Below are 19,572 nucleotides of genomic sequence, written 5' to 3' on the forward strand. Positions count from 1 at the left end.
GGAATATCTTCACAGAGAATCTGATATCTGAGATGAGTCTTAACAAGTAGAAAATGGGCATATGGAAGGGAAATTTATGGTAAGGGCAATCCTGGCACGAGGAAATGCTATTTGCAAAGCCACAAGAATGGAAGAAATTGCCGCAACGGAGGAATGTTGGTTCTTTGTAGAAAAAAGCACAACGGGTTGGGGAGGTGGAGTGCATGGGGGGTGGTGTGTGTGTGTGTGTGTGTGTGAACATGGAAGATAAACTACAAAGATAGACTCTAGCCAGCTCATGAAGCACTTACGACAGCATGGAAAGAAATGCACTTTAATGTAAATCAAGATTTCCTAACTAAGAGACATGCATAATACTTTAGGGCCATACATTGCCCAGTTCCCCCGAAGTATGAAAACTGTGTACATGAACACACACAAAAATAAACTCATTTTCCTGGGTCCATAGCTATTAGTGATTTTCAAACGGACTCAGGAATAAAAAGCAGTTAAGAACCACTGCTCTGGGCGACTGGGAGTCCCTGCATAATTATAGACAGAGAAATGTACCACAATACTTTTATTTTAGAAAGGTAACTTAGGTAACATTTGTGGACATTGATGAATTTGAGAACCTTAAATGCAGAAGGGGCGATAAGGAGGTTTATTATCCTACTGCAGCCAAGAAATTATAAATACGAACATTAAAAAACCTAATTCCAGAGACTTTTCAAAGTAAAAGTGCCTGAATTCATCAACCAGCTGCATGCAGACTGTGAGAGAGAAAAAAGCTAAGGTTGCCTTATTCTACTTCTTAAAGTTCACGTCATTCACTTATTACATACCATCATCAGTAAAAGCCATTACACACAGCACAGTAGCTGCAAGTGAAAGGGTGCCACTCTCTTTTATTTGCAATAAGCCACCACTGGAAAATTAAGCAGAAAATGTCAAATATCCCAAAGAGGAAACACTGGTGGCCAAAACAGCATTTGACAAACTGGCCCACAAGCTAAATCCAGCCCCATTTTTGTAAATAAAATTTTAACAGAACACAGCCACTCATCCATTTATGTGTTGTCTATGGCTGCTTTCACACTACAAAGGCAGAACTGAATAGCTGCAACAGAGACTTGCATGGCCTGCAAAGCGCAGATTATTTACTCTTTGGGCCTTTAGAGGTTTGCCAACCTCTCACCTAGAACAAAAATGGATAGATTCTACTTTATTTATTTATTTATTTATTTATTTATTTATTTATTTATTTATTTTTGAGACGGAGTCTCACTCTGTCACCAAGGCTGGTGTACAGTGGCGTGATATTGGCTCACTGCAACCTCAACCTCCCAGGCTCAAGAGATCCTCCTGCCTCAGCCCCCCACGTAGCTGGGACTACAGGTGTGTGCCACCATGCTCGGCTAATTTGTGTGTGTGTGTGTGTGTGTTGTTGTTGTTGTTTTTGTAGGGATGGGGTTTTGCCACACTGCCCAGCCTGGTCTTGAACTCCCGAGCTCAGGCAATCCACTTGCCTCAGCCTTCCAAAGTGCTGGAATTGCAGGCGTGAGCCACTGCACCCAGCCAGAAAGCATTGCTTTAGTGCAATAGATGTGAGTAATATGCAAAGTAAGGTACTCTCTACCTCTGTGCATGGATCAAATCCAGTCATACAGCCATCAGTCTTCTGGAGCAGCTGTAGATAACTGCAAGAGCAGCAAGCTACTTCTAAGATCCTCATCAAAATGAACTTACAAAATCCCAAGTATTACTCCGTTTATAAAAATACCACTCCTCAAACACAACATATTAGGGGCCAACGTTTCAAACCAATCCAAATAATTGTCCTTCCTCCTATTCTTCCATTCATATCTACCTTCTCTCTCCTCAAGGTTCTCTTTTAAAATGGAAAAAGAAGAAAATACTAAAGATCCAAGGGTTATCGGTAAAACTGCTAAAGTTAGATCTAAGATCCAGTATCTTGGCCTATTTATGGAACACTGGAAAAAAAGCTGGCTAGGTAGGCATTCAAAATTAATAAATCTTAAATCTAAATTTCAGATTTTGAATAGCCACCACTTATTTTTTTAAAAACTAATTTTTAGTCTATCAATTAAAATTAAGCTCTACTGGTGGCCTCTATCAGACTAGGTTGGGGAATGAGGTGTACAAGTGGTAATAGTTCAACATTTTTTTTCAAAGGATATGAAAACAAGTACTGCAACACATCCAAATAGAACTCCAGGTGGCTACACAAAAATAATTATTTCATGAATCAAAGAGTCTCATGAACACATCATCCACACATCCCCAAAGGCCGAATACACAATTTTCTTAAAAGGTTTTTGTTTAGCAACTTGTTTTGGCAGTAACATATTCAACACATGAACATGTAATAACACATGATTAAATAATAAACAACTAAAATTGACTTTAGATACTCCAAATCAGGGTTTCTCAACCTTGGCACTGCTAACATCTGGAACTAGATAATTCTTTGTTGAGGAGGACTTTGCTGTGCATTGCAGGCTGTGTGGAAGTATCTCTGGCTTCTACAGTGGATTCCAGTAACAGTTGTGAAATCAAATGTCTCCAAGACAACAGTCTCCAGCTGAAAACCACTACTCCAAAGGAATTTTATTTCTTAATGATTTCTAAAAACAAAATTTCTTTCAACTTTTTCTGCTTTGTATATATTAAAGTATATGAAAAATGAAGTAATGATGCATGTGATAGTTAATACTGAGTGTCAACTTGATTGGATTGAAGGATACAAAGTATTGATTCTGGGTGTGTCTGTGAGCGTGTTGCCAAAAGAGATTAACATTTGAGACAGTGGGCTGGGAAAAGCAGACCCACCCTTAATCCGGGTGGGCACAATCTAGTCGGCTGCCAGTGTGGCTGGAACATAAGCAGGCAGAAAAATGTGAAGAAGAGACTGGCCTAGCCTCCTAGCCTACACCTTTCTCCCATGCTGGAGGCTTCCCACCCTCAAACATCAGACTCCAAGTTCTTCAGTTTTGGAACTCAAACTGGCTCTCCTTGCTCCTCAGCCTGCAGACAGCCTATTGTGGGACCTGGTGATCCTGTGAGTTAATACTTAATAAACTCCTCTTAATATATATATATCTATTCCATTAGTTCAGTCCCTCTAGAGAACCCTAATGCATGTTATATAAAGTTTTTAATCAATCTTTTATCATTTTCTATCTGTAGTAAATCTTTATTGCGCATATATATATATATATATATATTTTTTTTTTTTTTTTGAGATAAAGTTTTTGCTCTGTTGCCCTGGCTGGAGTGCAATGGCGTGATCTCGGCTCACTGCAACCTCTGCTTCCTGGGATCAAGTGATTCTCCTGCCTCAGTCTCCCGAGTAGCTGGGATTACAGGCACCAGCTAATTTTTGTATTTTTAGTAAAGACAAGGATTCACCATGTTGGCCACACTGGTCTCAAACTCTGGACCTCAGGTGATCCACCCACCTTGGCCTCCCAAAGTGCTAGGATTATTAGGCTTGAGCCACCGTACTGAGCCTGCATGAATTTAAAAATGTTTAAAAACAGATTTGGTCCAAAAACAAAAGCTAAATTTTAGTCTATCAATTAAGTGATAGACTAAATGGGTTGTTGGTGGTGTGTACCTGTAAGCAAGAGGACAGCTTGAGCCCAGGAGTTCAACACTAGCCTAGGCAACATAGCAAGACTCCATCCCTATCAATGTAAAACAAACAAACAAACAAACAAAAAACAACAAAAAACCTTTATTTATATATATAGGCTACATGTAATAAATTATATAGTTCAAACTATATAGTATACACCTATGAAAAATCAAGATAGGGAACATACTTAGTCACCACCAAAGTGCCTACCTTCTTTTTTTTTTTTTTTTTTGAGATGGAGTCTTGCTCTGTCACCCAGGCTGGAATGCAGTGGTGCCATCTCGGCTCACTACAACCTCCGCCTCCTGTTCAAGCGATTCTCCTGCCTCAGCCTCCTGAGTAGCTGGGATTACAGGTGTCTGCCACCACAACTGGCTGATTTTTGTATTTTTAGTAGAGATGGGGTTTCACTATGTTGACCAGGCTGGTCTCGAACTCCCGACCTCAGGTGATCCACCTGCCTCAGCCTCCCAAAGTGCTGGGATTACAGGTGTGAGTCACCGTGCCCAGCCAGTGCCTGCCTTCTTTTGCTCTGCATAATTATTTTGAGATTCATCCCTGTTGTTGTGACTACCAATAAATAGTTCATTCATTTATATTGCTAAATAGTATAGTTATATCACAATTTGTTTATCCATTTTTTCCAGTTTGTGACTATCATAAATAAAGCTGCTGTGAACGTTAGTGCACAAGTCTTTTCAGTAAATACCTAGGAGTGGAACTGCTGGTAGGTGTACGTTAAGGTTTTTTTTGTTTGTTTTTTTGAGATAGAGTCTTACTCTGTCGCCCAGGCTGGAGTGTAGTGGCGCAATCTTGGCTCACCACAACCTCCGCCTCCCGGGTTCAAGGGATTATCCTGCCCCAGCCTCCCGAGTAGCTGGGATTACAGGCATATGCCATGATGCCTGGCTAATTTTTATATTTTCAGCAGAGACAGGGTTTCACCATGTTGGCCAGGCTGGTCTCGAACTCCTGACCTCAGATGATCCACCTGCCTCAGCCTCCCAAAGTGCTGGGATTACAGGCGTGAGACATGGTGCCCGGCCTGTATGTTAACATTTTAAGAAACAACCAAACTGTCTCCTAAAGTAGTTGAACTGTTTTACAGTCCTAACAGCAAAGTATAGAGTTCTAGTCTTTCACATCTTTGCTAACACTTGGTATGGTCAGTCTTTCAGGTAGGCAGTGCTAGTTCACTGACTTTAGTTCCCATTTCTTTAGTGACTATTAACATGATAATTAATATAATACAGGCTCTCCGTGGATCGTGCGGGGCCTGAGCCTCTCTGCTGGCACAGGTTCTGCTCACACCAGCTCGCTCCTGCTGCCATGCCCACCACCATTGAGCGGGAGTTAAAGGAGTTGGATGCTCAGCATCGCTGACAGCCGCTGTACTTGATGATCACAGTTGTGTTAAACTGCAAAATGCTGAGAATGATCATATTAATGCCAGCTTAGTTGACATAGAAGAAGCACAAAGAAGTTACATCTTAACACAGGGTCCACTTCCTAACACACGCTGCCATTTCTGGCTTATGATTTGGCAGCAGAAGACCAAAGCAGTTGTCATGCTGAACCACATTGTGAAAAAAGAATCGGTTAAACATGCACAGTACTGGCCAACAGATGACCAAGAGATGCTGTAAAGAAACAGGATTCAATGTGAAGCTCTTGTCAGAAGATATGAAGTCATATTATACAGTACATCTACTACAATTAGAAAATATCAATAGTGGTGAAACCAGAACAATATCTCACTTTCATTATACTACCTGGCCAGATTTTGGAGTCCCTAAATTACCAGCTTCATTTCTCAATTTCTTGTTTAAAGTGAGAAAATCTGGCTCGTTGAACCCTGACCACGGGCCTGCAGTGATCCACTGTAGTGCAGCAATTGGGCACTCCGGCACCTTCTCTCTGGTAGACACTTGTCTTGTTTTGATGGAAAAAGGAGACGATATTAACATTAAACAAGTGTTACTGAACATGAGAAAATACCGAATGGGTCTTATCTCAGACCCCAGATCAACTGAGATTCTCATACATGGCTATAATATAAGGAGCAAATGTATAAAGGGAGATTCTAGTATACAGAAATAATGGAAAGAACTTTCTAAGGAAGACTTATCTTCTAGCTTTTGATCATTCACCAAACAAAATAATGACTGAAAAATACAATGGGAACAGAATAGGTCTAGAAGAATAAAAACTGACAGGTGACTGAAGTACAGGCCTTTCTTCTAAAATGCAAGATACAATGGAGGAGAACAATGAGAGTGCTCTACGGAAATGTATTCGAGAGGAAAGAAAGGCCACCACAGCTCAGAAGGTGCAGCAGATGAAACAGAGGCTAAATGAGAATGAACGAAAAAGAAAAAGGCCAAGATTGACAGACACCTAATATTCATGACTTGAGAATATTCTGCAGCTATAAATTTTGAACCACTGATGTGCAAAGCAAGACCTGAAGCCCACTCTGGAAACTAAAGTGAGGCTTGCTAACCCTCTAGATTGCCTCACAGTTGTTTGTTTACAAAGTAAACTTTACATCCAGGGGATGAAGAGCACCCACCAGCATAAGACTTTGCAGAACCTTTAATGTGATGTGTTGTGAAGTGTTTATAATATGTGTATGAAACGCAGAAAGATATACAAGAAACAAATTAGGAAAGATTACTTTGTATTGTACTGCCATTCCTACTGTATTTTTATACTTTTTGGCAGCATTAAATACTATTGTTAAATAAAAAAATATATATATAAAGACTAAACATCTTTTCATATACTTAGCATATCTTCTGTGGTCAGGTATCTATCAAATATTTTGCAGATTTTAAAAAATTGGATTGTTGGTGTTTAGTTGAGAGTTCATTAGTATATATTCTATATACAAGGTCTTTTTTTTTTTTTTGAGACGGAGTCTTGCTCTGTCGCCCAGGCTGGAGTGCAGTGGCCGGATCTCAGCTCACTGCAAGCTCCGCCTCCCGGGTTCACGCCATTCTCCTGCCTTAGCCTCCCGAGTAGCTGGGACTACAGGCGTCCGCCACATCGCCCGGCTAGTTTTTTGTTATTTTTTAGTAGAGACGGGGTTTCACCATGTTAGCCAGGATGGTCTCGATCTCCTGACCTCGTGATCCACCCGTCTCGGCCTCCCAAAGTGCTGGGATTACAGGCTTGAGCCACCGCGCCCGGCTATACAAGGTCTTAATCACACATTTGATTTGCAAGTATTTTCTCTATCCTGCAGCCTGTCTTTTCATTCTCTTAAGAATTCTTTTTTCAGCTGGGCATGGTGGCTCACACCTGTAATCCCAGCACTTTGGGAGTCTGAGGTGGGTGGATCACCTGAGGTCAGGAGTTTGAGACCAGCCTGGCCAACATAGTGAAACCCCATCTCTACTAAAAACACAAAAATTAGCCAGGTGTGGTGGGTGGCACATGCCTGTAGTCCCAGCTACTTGGGAAGCTGAGGCAGAATTGCTTGAACCCAGGAAGTGAAAGTTGCAGTGAACCAAGATCACACCACTGCAGTCCAGCCTGGGTGACAGAAAGAATCTTAAAAAAAACAAAACAAAAAAAAAGAATTCTCTTTGGAAGAGCACATTTTCAATTTGATTAAAAAAAATCATTTTATCAATGTGCTATTTTATGGATCATGCTTTTGGTGTTATAACTAAAAATTTCGCCTGACTCAAAATAAAGATTTTGTCCTAATTTTGCCAAAAGTTTGTAATTTTAGGCTTTACCATTTAGGTCTTTGATTGATTTTGAGTTCATTTTCACAAACAGTGCAAGATATAGACTGAAGTTCATTTGTTTGCATTTGGATATCCAATTCTGCCAGCATTATTTGTTGAATAGACTATCCTTTCTCTGCTGAACTGCCTTTGCACCTTGTCAAAATTCAGTTGTCCATTTATGTACAGGCTTACTGCTGGACTCTGTTCTATTCCATAGATCTATTTTGCCATTCTTATACAAACACAACATTGTTTTGACCACTATAGATTTATAATAAATTGTGATGTTAGATAGCATTAGACCTCCAACTTTGTTCTTCTTTTTTCAAAGCTGTTTTGGCTATTCTACGTCCTTTACGTTTCCACATGAATTTCAGAATCAGCTTGTCAATTTCTATCCCCCTGCCCCCAAAAAAGCCTGCTAGCATTTTCACTGGAATCGCATTGATCAATTTAGGGATAATTGTCATCTTAGCAACAATGAGTCTTCTCACCCATAAACAAAGAATATCTCCCCACTTATCTAAGTCTTTACTTTCTTTCTACAATGCTGTGTAGTTTACAGTATTTCATATCTGATACTATTATCAATGGTACTGCTTTTTATCACATTTCAATTTCTAACTGCTCATTGCTAAATAAATACAATTGATATTTATAGACTGACTCTGTAATCCACAACTTTATTAAATTCACTTAGTCCCAAAAATTTTGCAGCAAGTTCCATCAGATTTTCTACAGACTATCATGTCGTTTACTTCCTCCTTTCCAATCTGGATGCCTTTTCTTTTCTTTTTTTTTTGAGATGGAGTCTCACTTTCTCGCCCCGGCTGGAGTACAGTGGTGCGCCCTCCCAGTTTCAACTGATCCTCCTGCCTCAGCCTCCTGAATACCTGGGATTACAGGCACCCGCCACCATGCTGGGTTAATTTTTTTGTATTTTTAGTAGAGACGCGGTTTCACCATGTTGGCCAGGCCGGTCTCGAACTCCTGAACTCAAGTGATCCACCCCTGCTCTCCAGCCTCTCTAAGTGTTGGCATTACAGGCGTGAGCCAGCACACCCAGTCTATTTATTTTTCTTGACTGTATTGGCTGCAATGCAACTCCAGCACACTGTGAAACAGAAGTGGTGAGAGTAGCCATCTGTTTTGTTGCTGGTCTTAGGGAAAAATCATTCAGTCTTTCACCATTAAATATGATGCCACCTACAGTTTTTTTAGAGACATCCTTCACTGGGCTGAAGAAGTTCCTTTCTAATCCTAGTTTTCTCAAAGTGACTACCCAGAATGAAGGTTAGATTATCAAATGCTTGCCTCCCCTGTCCCCAATTTTCTGAGATGATCATATAGTTTTTCTTTTTTACTTATTGTAGTGAATTACAATGATTGCACTTTTTAAATGTTAAACCAACTTTGCATTCCTGAAATAAACCCCAGTTAATTATGATGTATTTTTTAATAAACTGTTACATTCAATTTGTTAAAATATGGTTAGAACTTTTTTATGTATGCTCATGTGAGATATTTCTGCGTAATCTTCTTGTCTCATAATGTCTATCTAGTTTGAGTAAGAAGGTAATGCTACGCTCACAAAGTACGTGAGGAAGTATTTCTTCTTCTGCAATTTTCTGGAAGTGTTTATATAGAACTGGTCTTAATTCTTCCTTAAACGTTTAACAGAATTTACTTGTGAAGTCATCTGGGTCTGAAGTTATTTATTTATTTATTTTTTGGTGTGGAAATATTGTAATCACAAATTCAATTTCTTTAACAGATACAGGGTTATTTCAGGTTGTCTATTCTTGAGTGAAGCTTGGTAGTATGTGTCTTTCAAAAAATTTGTCCAATTCATCTCTGTTTTAAAATGTATAGGCATAAGGTTATTCACAGTATTCCTGTTATCCTTTTATATCTGTAGACTCTTTAATGATGCCACTTCTGTCATTCCTGATTTCAATCAGTATAGCTAGAGCTTCATCAATTTTATCGATGTTGCCACAGAACAAATTTTTTAACTTAAATTGGTTCTGTGGCAATACTAATAAAATCAATTTTCATTGATTTTTGTCTAATTAGTAGAAAGTTTAAAAACAATAATTTCCACACTGATCTTTATCATTTCCTTTACTGTAATTGCTTTCATTTTACATCAAAATCATTTTCATTGATTCTTTCTAATGAGGAGAAAGTTAAACAATAATAATATCCACACTGATCTTTAGTATTCCCTTTCCTGTAATTAGTTTAATCTGCTTTTCCTCTAATGCCTTAAGGTAGAAAATGTAAGTGAATGATTTGAGATCTTCTTTTCTTATGTAGGCATTCAGGGCTATAAATTCTGTCTGAGTTCTACTTCAATAGTATCCCACAAATTCTTTTTTATTTACTTATTCTGTTAAGAGACAGGGTCTCACTCTGTTGCCCCAAGCTGCAGTGGCATAATCATAGTTCACTGGCCTTAATTTCCTGGGCTCAAGTGATTCTCCTTTCCAGTAGCTAGGACTACAGGTATGTGTCACCATGCCTGGCTAATTTTTAAATTTTTTTTTTGTAAAGACAGGGTTTTGCTATGTTGCCCAACCTGGCCTTGAACTCCTGGCCATAAATGATCCTCCCACTTCAGACTCCCAAAGTGTTGGGATTACAGGCATGAGCCACTACAACCAGTACCACAAATTCTGATACGTTGTTTTCATTTTGATTCAGTTCAAAAGACTTTACAATCTCCCTTTTGATCTCTTCCTTGAACCATAAATTATTTTAAATTCTGTTGTTTAGTTTCCAAAGACTAGATTTTCCCCCATTTTGTTAACAGTTTCAAATTGAATTACACTTTGATCAGAGAACATCGTCTGAAGGATCTCAATCCTTTTAAATTACTGAGACTTTTTTGTGGCCCAAAATATAGACCATCATGAAAAATGTTCTGTAGATATTTGAGTAAACTGAGAATAATCTGTTATCGTCGGGTGGAGATTCTCTAAATATTAATTAAGTTAAATTGGCTGACAGTATTGTTTAAGACTACTATATATACCTATGATTTTCTGTCCGCTTATTATATCATTTATTGAAAGAAGTATCCAACTCAAATTGGGGATATGACAATTTCTCCTTTGAATACTATCAGTTTTTGTTTAAAGTATTTTGAAATTCTGATATTAAGGGCATAAATGTTTAGAACTATTACATCCTCTTGATTAACTGCCCTCTTTATCATTTTATAATGACATCCTTTATCCCTGGAAATACTCTTTGCTTGGGTCTTGTCGGATATTAATACAGCCACATAATGCTCTTTTGACAATTACAAGCATGGTGTATCTTTTTCCATCTTTTACTTTTAGCTTATTTGTGTCTTAATATTTAAAGTAGGCTTCTTGCAGGCAGGAGATGGTTAACTCTTGTTTTTTTATCCAATGTCACCATTTCTGCTGCTTTTTTTTTTTTTTTTGACAGAATCTCACTCTGTTGCCAGGCTGGAGTGCGGTGGCATGATCTCGGCTCACTGCCACCTCCGCCTCCCAGGTTCAAGCAATTCTCCTGCCTCGGCCTCCTGAGTAGCTGGGACTACAGGCATGCGTCACCATGTCCGGCTAATTTTTGTATTTTTAGTAGAGACAGGGTCTCACCATGTTGGCCAGGATGGTCTCAATCTCCTGATCTCATGATCTGCCCACCTCAGCCTCCCAAAGTGTTGGGATTACAGGCATGAGCCACTGCGCCCAGCCCATTTCTGCTTCTTAATGTGTTTAGGTCTTCTAGATTTTATAGGTTTAAGTCTATTATATTTTGCTATCTGCTTCATATTTGTCCCATTTTTTTCTCTTTTTATGCGTTCTTCTGAATAAATAAGTGTAGTTTCTAATTCCATTTTATCTCCTTTGTTGGCTCTTAGCTACAACTCATTGTTTTACAGGATTGTGTTAGGATTTATAGTAAACCTTTAACTTTTCCTTCAGATGATATACCACTTCATGTACAGTACAGGAACGTTACCAAGTATCACATCTTGCCCACCTAAGTTTCTAGACTTGTGGTATACTACGTCTTTGTCAAAATGGGAGAGAAGCAAGTACTAGAAAAACATAAAAGAAATAGTAACAACAAACTGAGACCTCCTCCTTAACTTCTTTTAAAAAGGAAGAATTGAAAAGGAATTAGATATTTAAAAATTAAAACTCTGTAACTGAACCACCTGGGTTTGAATTCTATTTCTGTCCCTTACATATTGTATAATCTTGGGCAAGTTGGTTAGCCTCTCTGTGCCTTAGTTTCTACATCTTTACAATGAAGGTAACAGAAACATCCAATGAGTTAATACAGGTAAAATGCTTAGAACACCAAGCACCTATTAAATGCTCAATATATTATTATTCACACTGTATAAGACAATATTTTCTAACTCCTTATACCTTATCTTGTTTACCCAGCCCCCATCCACACAAGATTACTCTGCTCTAAGTGAATCAGCAAGGAGATTAACTATAGTTAGACTCTTTTAGTTGCAAAAAAAATCAAATTACCTCAAATATCATTACATATATGATACTACTTATTGAACATTTGTTATACGCTTAGCATTGTTCTAAGCTTTCCATGTGTCATTCTCACTTAATCCTCACATTAATCCAGTGAGAAAAGGTATTGTTATGATGCTCATTTTACAGATGAGAAAGATTTGAGACAGAGAGGTTAAGCAGTTTGCCCAAGGTTGCAGGGGCTGGTAAAACAGCCAGAATTCTAATGTCAAATGTCTAACACCAAAGCCTACAATCTTTCCTGGGGGTGGGGAGGAATGAATGTAGTCTCAAGAAGGGCAGGAGCCACAGAAGTACTAAAGGAAGAACAGCATCTACAGTGCCAGAAACTAGAATCTTCACTCTCGTGTTGTGTGCCTCTCTCTCAAACCACATGGTTTCTCTCAGAATTTTGCACTTCTCTCAGCACATATGCCCTACTCTTTTATAGTTACCAAATGGCTTCCTCATCTCCTTTATCATTTCTGTAATTCATAGCTTCTGTTTACATCTACTTTCCATTCCTTTAAACTTTAGTTTTACAGGACTCTACACCAACACATCTTTCCAGCTTCAGCTCCCATGGCTCAATGGCAAATTAACTCTATGTTTTCTATAACTGACTATAAATTTTCCCAACCAGACAATCCTGGGTTTTTAGGTGGCTGATGAATTAGCAGCCCTTAGGTTAAATGCCCACTGCTGGACCAATCCACTGCAATACAGTTTTATATGGTTAAAAAAAAAATTGCTATTGAGGTCTGTTCTTCTGCAATGTACTGTAGAAAAAGCAGATTTCCTCCAAAGGAACTGTGGGCAAGCCAGAATTATAAATTACATACCTAGGATACTGGCTCAGATAAATCACTACTACTCTGGGACTCAAAAGTCTTGCCAGGATTTCTAATCTACTTAGTTATAGTAATTAAGCAGTTATAAATACAAATTTTGGTTGTTACTAAGGGAATCATATAATTCACAGCATCACACAAGACATGAAATACAGGTCCAGTGACTATTAAGTCAAAGGTTGCCATACTCCGTCAAGAGTACCACAACCGAGGAGGAAAACCCACTATCGTCTATTATTTCAAATACTGTTCAGAGTCAGAAGTAGTATCAATGACCCTATTCATCCTTACAGCTGTATCTATTAGGCCGTATTGGAATCAAGCAGATGAGGGGGCTAGGTTTGTTAACTTGATTCCTACAGCCAGTTCAGCTGTCCAAACTGTTTAGATAAACAAGTGCAGCACAGATGGCTTCATTAGTACTGCTTGTTCCCTTAAGTCCAAATCTTCAAAGTGGTATCTTTAAAAACCTTTTGGCAATGAGTTCTATCTGTCACCTTTTGGCTCTCTTGAAGAAAGGAAATAGAGTGACATGCTAAGCTACTGAATAACAATATGTACTATCATTTCAATTCTAATTTCCCCTGCTTCATTTCTAAGGACTGAATATTTAGTCCTACCACATCAAACGTACTGTATTTCCCGCCACATTCCAAACAAACCCTTCAATCCAAATCGTGCCAACAAAACCTAGTTCTTGCTGCCACATCTTGAGTCATGCTGTTTCAATAATCAGTACGTTCTTTCCACCTAAATGAAACACATTCCTTAAGGACCACTCCTCCTGTCCTCACTGAGCCTCTTCTTCTGTGAACTGCTAATGCTCTTCAATCTGACACAAAACAACATATTGTTTTATGTTATTTACTGTGGTTTCACATATAAGACTGCCTCTCACCAAGAAGACATGAACAATACTTCCATGATAACACTCTCAGGTACTGTGCTTACAAGAAAACATTAAAAAATGCCAGTGACCAAAACAAGCAAGTCAGAAGTAGAGTTTCTTATCCATAAGATATTCTCAAAATGTTTCCCTTTAAGTAGACTTATTCCTGTCCCTCTAGCTTTAAGAGATAGCATCTAAACTACACAAACATACAAAAATATATCAGCATATCAAAATTGCAAAAAAAAAAAAAAAAACCTTACTAATCATCCACCTACAAACCCCTAAATTATCTATGAATATTTCAGCACATACACAAAACTGTAGCTTAAGAAAAGCAACAGAAAACATACAGATTTGTCACGTAAGCTAATTCCAGAAGGCAAAAAAATGTTCTAGACAAATCCTGGAAATCTAAATCAGGACTGGAAGAGGTATACAAATAATTTACTCCAGTAACCCTAGAGATCTAGAATAACCACAGATGCAACAGAATCTGGGCTATAATTACATTTGATCTTCAAAATTCTGAAAGAAAGAGTAAAAGAAATCCTTACAATGATCCTATGAGAAGGCACTATTATACCCATTTACAAATAAAAAAGCTGAATGTTAAGTAACTTGCCCAGATTCATACAGACTTTCATCAAAGAATTATAACCATTGCCTATCCTTAAAAAATGTATTTAATTTTAACTTAGTAAACTATATGACTGATCCCAAGAACATGCAGATACTCATTAGAAATTTAAGGAAACATAAAATTCAAATTTAGTTTTGACGTTCACATTCCTTACAATGCAAATTTAAGACATACATCTATTAGCTGACCTTCGTGGCTCACACTTGTAATCCTAGCACTCTGGGAGGCCAAGGCGGGTAGACTGCCTAAGCTCAGGAGTTCGAGACCAGCCTGGGTAACATGGTGAAACCCTGTCTCTACTAAAACACAAAAAATTAGCCGGGCATAGCAGCATGCGCCTGTAATCCCAGCTACTTGGGAGGCTGAGACAGGAGAATCGCTTGAACCTGGGAGGTGGATGTTGCAGTGAGCCAAGATCGTGCCACTGCACTCCAGCATGGGCGATGAAGTGAGACTCCATCTCAAAAAAATATATATATATTCATCTATTAGAAAATAAAACTGATAATTTTTGACTAGACCCAACCAAAATCCAAAGCCATATTGTTTTCCTAGCCAGCTCATTTGAGCATATCACTACTTGTTCGAAAATCATTAACGTGGCCAAGCGTGGTGGCTCATGCTGTAATCCCAGCATTCTGGGAGGCTGAGGCAGGAGGATCACTTGAGTCCAGGAGTTTAAAACCAGCCTAGGCAACATAGTAGAGATTATGTCTCTACAAAAGAAAAAAAAAAATTAGCCAGGTTTGGTGGTGTGCACCCATAGTCACAGCTACTTGGGAGGCTGAGGCAGGAGGATCACTTGAGCCTGGGAGGTCAAGGCTGCAGTGAGCTGTGATCATGCTATTGGATTCCAGTCTGGGTGACAGAGTAAGACTCTGTCTCAAAAGAAAAAAAAATCATTAATATCATTTAACTTTTTGACAACTGTTTAACCATCTGGGTAAAAAGACAAAAATTAGATCTTACATTAAAATAAGATGAATTAAAAATGAAAAATATTTAAGCCATAAAAATACTAGAAGTAAACACAGGTGAATTTTAAAATATATTTTGACAAAGGAAAGGCTTTCTAGGACTCACAATAGAAACAGAAACAAGAGATTGATCATCTGGTTAAAGGCAGCACCGGCCAGATGCGGTGGCTCACGCCTGTAATCCCAGCACTTTGGGAGGCTGAGATGGGTGGATCACGAGGTCAGGAGTTCAAGACCAGCCTGGCCAAGATGGTGAAACCCCGTCTCTACTAAAAATACAAAAAAATTAGCTAGGCGTGGTGACGGGCACCTGCAATCCCAGCTACTCGGGAAGCTGAGGCAGAGAATTGCTTGAACCTGGGAGGTGGAGGTTGCAGTGAGCCGAGATCATGCCACCAGCATTCCTGCCTGGGCGACAGAGCAAGACTTTGTCTCAACAAAAAAAGGCGCAAGACAGTGAAATACATGTATTTCATCAATTCTTAGATGTGCATTTTCTTACCTTTTAAAATCTCTGAAATTAGGATTAGGATGCCTCTTAAAATCGAATGCCATTTCTTATTTTTAGATGTACATAAATAGTGCATCTTGCAACTGAAGCCATTTTAGATTCAATGAAATACAGTAAGTTGGGTGACAAAAGATAAAACAGGGAAAAGTAAAACAAGAGACAAAGAGCCAATCTTTTTAATACATAAAGACTTCTTACACATTAATGTGAACTAGTAGGGTGCTTCAACTGCATTGATTAATTTCTTAAGTTAGGGATTAACTGTATTATTCTTCATATGCTTTTGGTTTTGTTTTTTAAAACAGGGTCTCCCTCTGTTGCCCAGGCTGAAGTGCAGTGGCTCGATCATGGCCACTGCAGCCTTGACCTCCCGAACTTCAATTCTCCAGCCTCGGCCTCCTCAGTAGCTGGGACTACAGACACACACCACCTTGCCTGGCTAATTTTTTTGTAGAGACAGGGTTTCACCACATTGCCCAGGCTGGTCTTAAACTTCTGGGCTCCAGCAATCCGCCTACCTTGGCCTCCCAAAGTGCTGAGATTACAGCTGTGAGCCACCGCGCCTGACTCTATATACTTTTTTGCATAACTATTTCATTAAAAGACTTTTAAAAGATTGAACAAAAAGAATGGGTAGGATGTGAAGAGAAAGCTGGAGAAAGTAGTATAATATCACACATGTGAAAACAGTACTTTCATTGAAAATGTTTAAAATGCAAATCAAGTGCAGTGGCTCACATCTTTAATCCCAGCACTTTGGGAGGCCAAGGTGGCTGGATCACTTGAGGTCAGGAGTTCAAGAATAGCCTGGCCAATAAGGTGAAGCTCTGACTCTACTGAAAATACAAAAATTAGCCAGGCATGGTGGCGGACACCTGTAATCCCAGCTACCTGGGAGGCTGAGGTAGGAGAATTGCTTGAACCCAGGAGGCGGAGGCTGCAGTGAGCCGAGATCACCACAGCACTCCAGGCTGGGCGACAGAGTGAGACTGTCTCAAAAAAAAAAAAAAAAAAAAAAAAAAAAAACCACACACAAATTAAAAGAATTAGAGAGCACTTATTATATAACACATCAACACATATAGATTTCTAAAGCTAACTGCCAAGTAAGTAAGAGCATAGAGAAACAAACATGCACACCATAAGCGCGTATGCAAACATCCTTAACCTCCAAATAACTTTCATTTTAGGAATTCATCAAAAGGAAACCTATAAAAAAAAGATATTACAGGACGAGCTATAAAAAAAAGATGTTAACTCTATCACTGTTAATACTATCTAAAAGAAACAACTTAAATGCTCATCAAGAGTTTAAATGATGATACAGATGATACATTCACACAATACAATGCCACCATTAAAAATGATAGTAGAGAGAAACTACCTTTGAATGCAACACAATTATCCCCAGAAGTATACAAATACTTTTGATGTAAGTACAATATTTTGCTTATTTTTATTTTTTATGGTTTCATTTGTTTTACTTTTGAGACATACAAACATAATGTACATATCTAAGGTATTCTGTGTGATGAATTTTAGCATGTAGACACCCACGTAACCACCAATCAAATATGGTGGTCCGTCTCTACTAAAAAAAAAAAAAAAAGGCCGGTGGCTCAAGCATAATCCCAACACTTTGGGAGGCAGTAGGGTGGATCCACCCGAGATCCAGCAGATGAGGCCATCCTAGCTAGCATGGTGAAACCCGTCTCTACTAAAATACAAAAAAAAAAAAAAAAACAAAAAACTAGCCCACGGCGTGAGGTGGCGCCTCTAGTCCCAGCTACTGGGAGGCTGAGGCAGGAGAATGGCGTGAACCAGGGAAGCCCGAGACTTACAGTGAGCGCCACTGCACTCCAACCCTGGAAGCTGACCTGGCGAGACTCCCGTCTCAAAAAAAAAAAAAAAAAATAGCTGGGCATGGTGGCCCTACCCTTCGCCTACAATCAACTACTCAGGGCTAAGGCAGAACTGCTTGTTGGGGCCGAGGAGGGTTGCAGTGAGCTGAGATCCGCGCCACTGCACTCCAGCCTGGGCCTGATCTCAAAAAAAGAAAAAGAAAGAAAAGAAACATAGGCATTTCCAGCACTCTAGAAGATTCCTCTTTGTTGTTCCTCTTACCTTCTAGCCCCAACTCCTAAACACCATGCTCATGCTTCTATCACCACACATGAGTTTGACCTTGCCCTAAACTTTATGTAAATGAAGACATGAAATAACTACTTCTATTAATTATTAATCTACGATTTTAATTCTATTAATTAATCTACTATTAGGCATCCTAATTTCAGTATGACTTCATGAAGTACATACTCTTTTGTGTCTGGTTTCTTTTGCTCACCATTTTATCTGTGATATTCACCCATGTTTGCTGAGTACAGCCACAGTTCATTCTTTTCCACTACTGTACAGTGTTACACTATAAGGCTATACCACAAATTATTTATCCCATTTTTTTGTTGTTGTTGCTGACAGACTGGGAGTGATGACAAAGTTGCTATGGACATGTCCTGTTTGCTATGGCTTTGGCAGTTTCATAACTTATTTTTATTTTATTGCCTCTTAATTTCATTTTAACTACTTCTATTAATAAAATAAAAAGGATCAAACAACCAGAAAAAATAAAGAAAAAAAGATCTGCTATCCCACCACACAGACAACTACTCTCAACATTTTTAACATTTATAGTTCACATAACTGAGATCTTGCTATACATGCTATTTTTTTCTAAATCAACTCCTTTAGTTATTTTCTCCCTTTTTTCTCTCCCTCTCCCTATTTTAGACCAACAAGAAAATGAACATTTACATTTAGTGTGCAACATTTTCCACCTTACAAAATCGTCTAAACACATACAGACATAAAGGTTTCGGAGTTATTTGCTTCATACAAATACTTGGTATATCCCTCTTCATCTTGCTCTTCTCAAATATTATGGCAACACCGTCACATCACTGATTATTTTTCCTACCTTTAACAGCTTTGCTGAGATATAATTCACATACCATACAATTCACCCATTGAAAATGTACAAGTCAATGGTTTACAGCATATTCACAGACGTACAACCATCAACACAGTCAATTTTAGAACATTTTCATCATCTCAGAAAGAAATCCATGCCCTTTAGCTACCACCCCCTTACCCCTGCTACTGGCCTAAGACAATAATCTGTTTTCTACCTCTATCTGCTGTTCTAGGAGAGGAACTACTGGGTCATATGGCAACTCTATGTTAAATCATTGGAAGAAATGCCTCATGGTCTTCCAAAGAAGCTACATCCATTTACATTCCCATGAGTGTATGAGGATCCCAACTTCTTAATATCCTTGCCTACACTTATTATCTAACTTTTTCATTCAAGTGGTGTAAAGTGGTATCTCACTGTGGTTTTGATTTCATTTTCCTGATACCTAATAACGTCAAGCATCTTTTCATGTGCTTATTGGCCACTTGTTTATCTTTGAGAAATTTCTATTCAGCTCCTTTGCCTGTTTTTAAACTGAGTTGTCTTTTTATTACCGAGTTATAAGAGTGTTTATACATTCTGACTATAAGTGTCTTGTTACATACAACTTGCAAATATTTTCTCCAATTCTGTGTATTGTCTTTTCACATTCTTGATGGCATCCTTTGGAGCACAAAAAATTTAATTTTCAAGTTCAATTTACCTCTTGTTTGCTTTGTTGCTCCTGCTTTTGGTGTCATATATAAGAATCCTTCACCTATTCCAAGGTCATAAAGATTTACCCCTATGTTTTCTTCTGATGCACATATATACTGATTTCTATTAGGTCT

At 38.6% G+C, this 19,572-nt stretch overlaps 1 protein-coding gene and 1 pseudogene across 6 annotated transcripts in view; one reads left to right on the plus strand and one right to left on the minus strand.

Moving 5' to 3' along the window:
* Nucleotides 1-19,572, minus strand: part of RALGPS2 (Ral GEF with PH domain and SH3 binding motif 2) — a 187,037-nt gene that overhangs the window by 158,746 nt on the left and 8,719 nt on the right. The gene's annotated exons all lie outside the window — the stretch shown is intronic.
* Nucleotides 4,970-6,380, plus strand: LOC103879654 (annotated as a pseudogene).

This window comes from Papio anubis, chromosome 1 (genome assembly GCF_008728515.1).
Source record: "Papio anubis isolate 15944 chromosome 1, Panubis1.0, whole genome shotgun sequence".
Taxonomy (NCBI): Eukaryota; Metazoa; Chordata; class Mammalia; order Primates; family Cercopithecidae; genus Papio; species Papio anubis.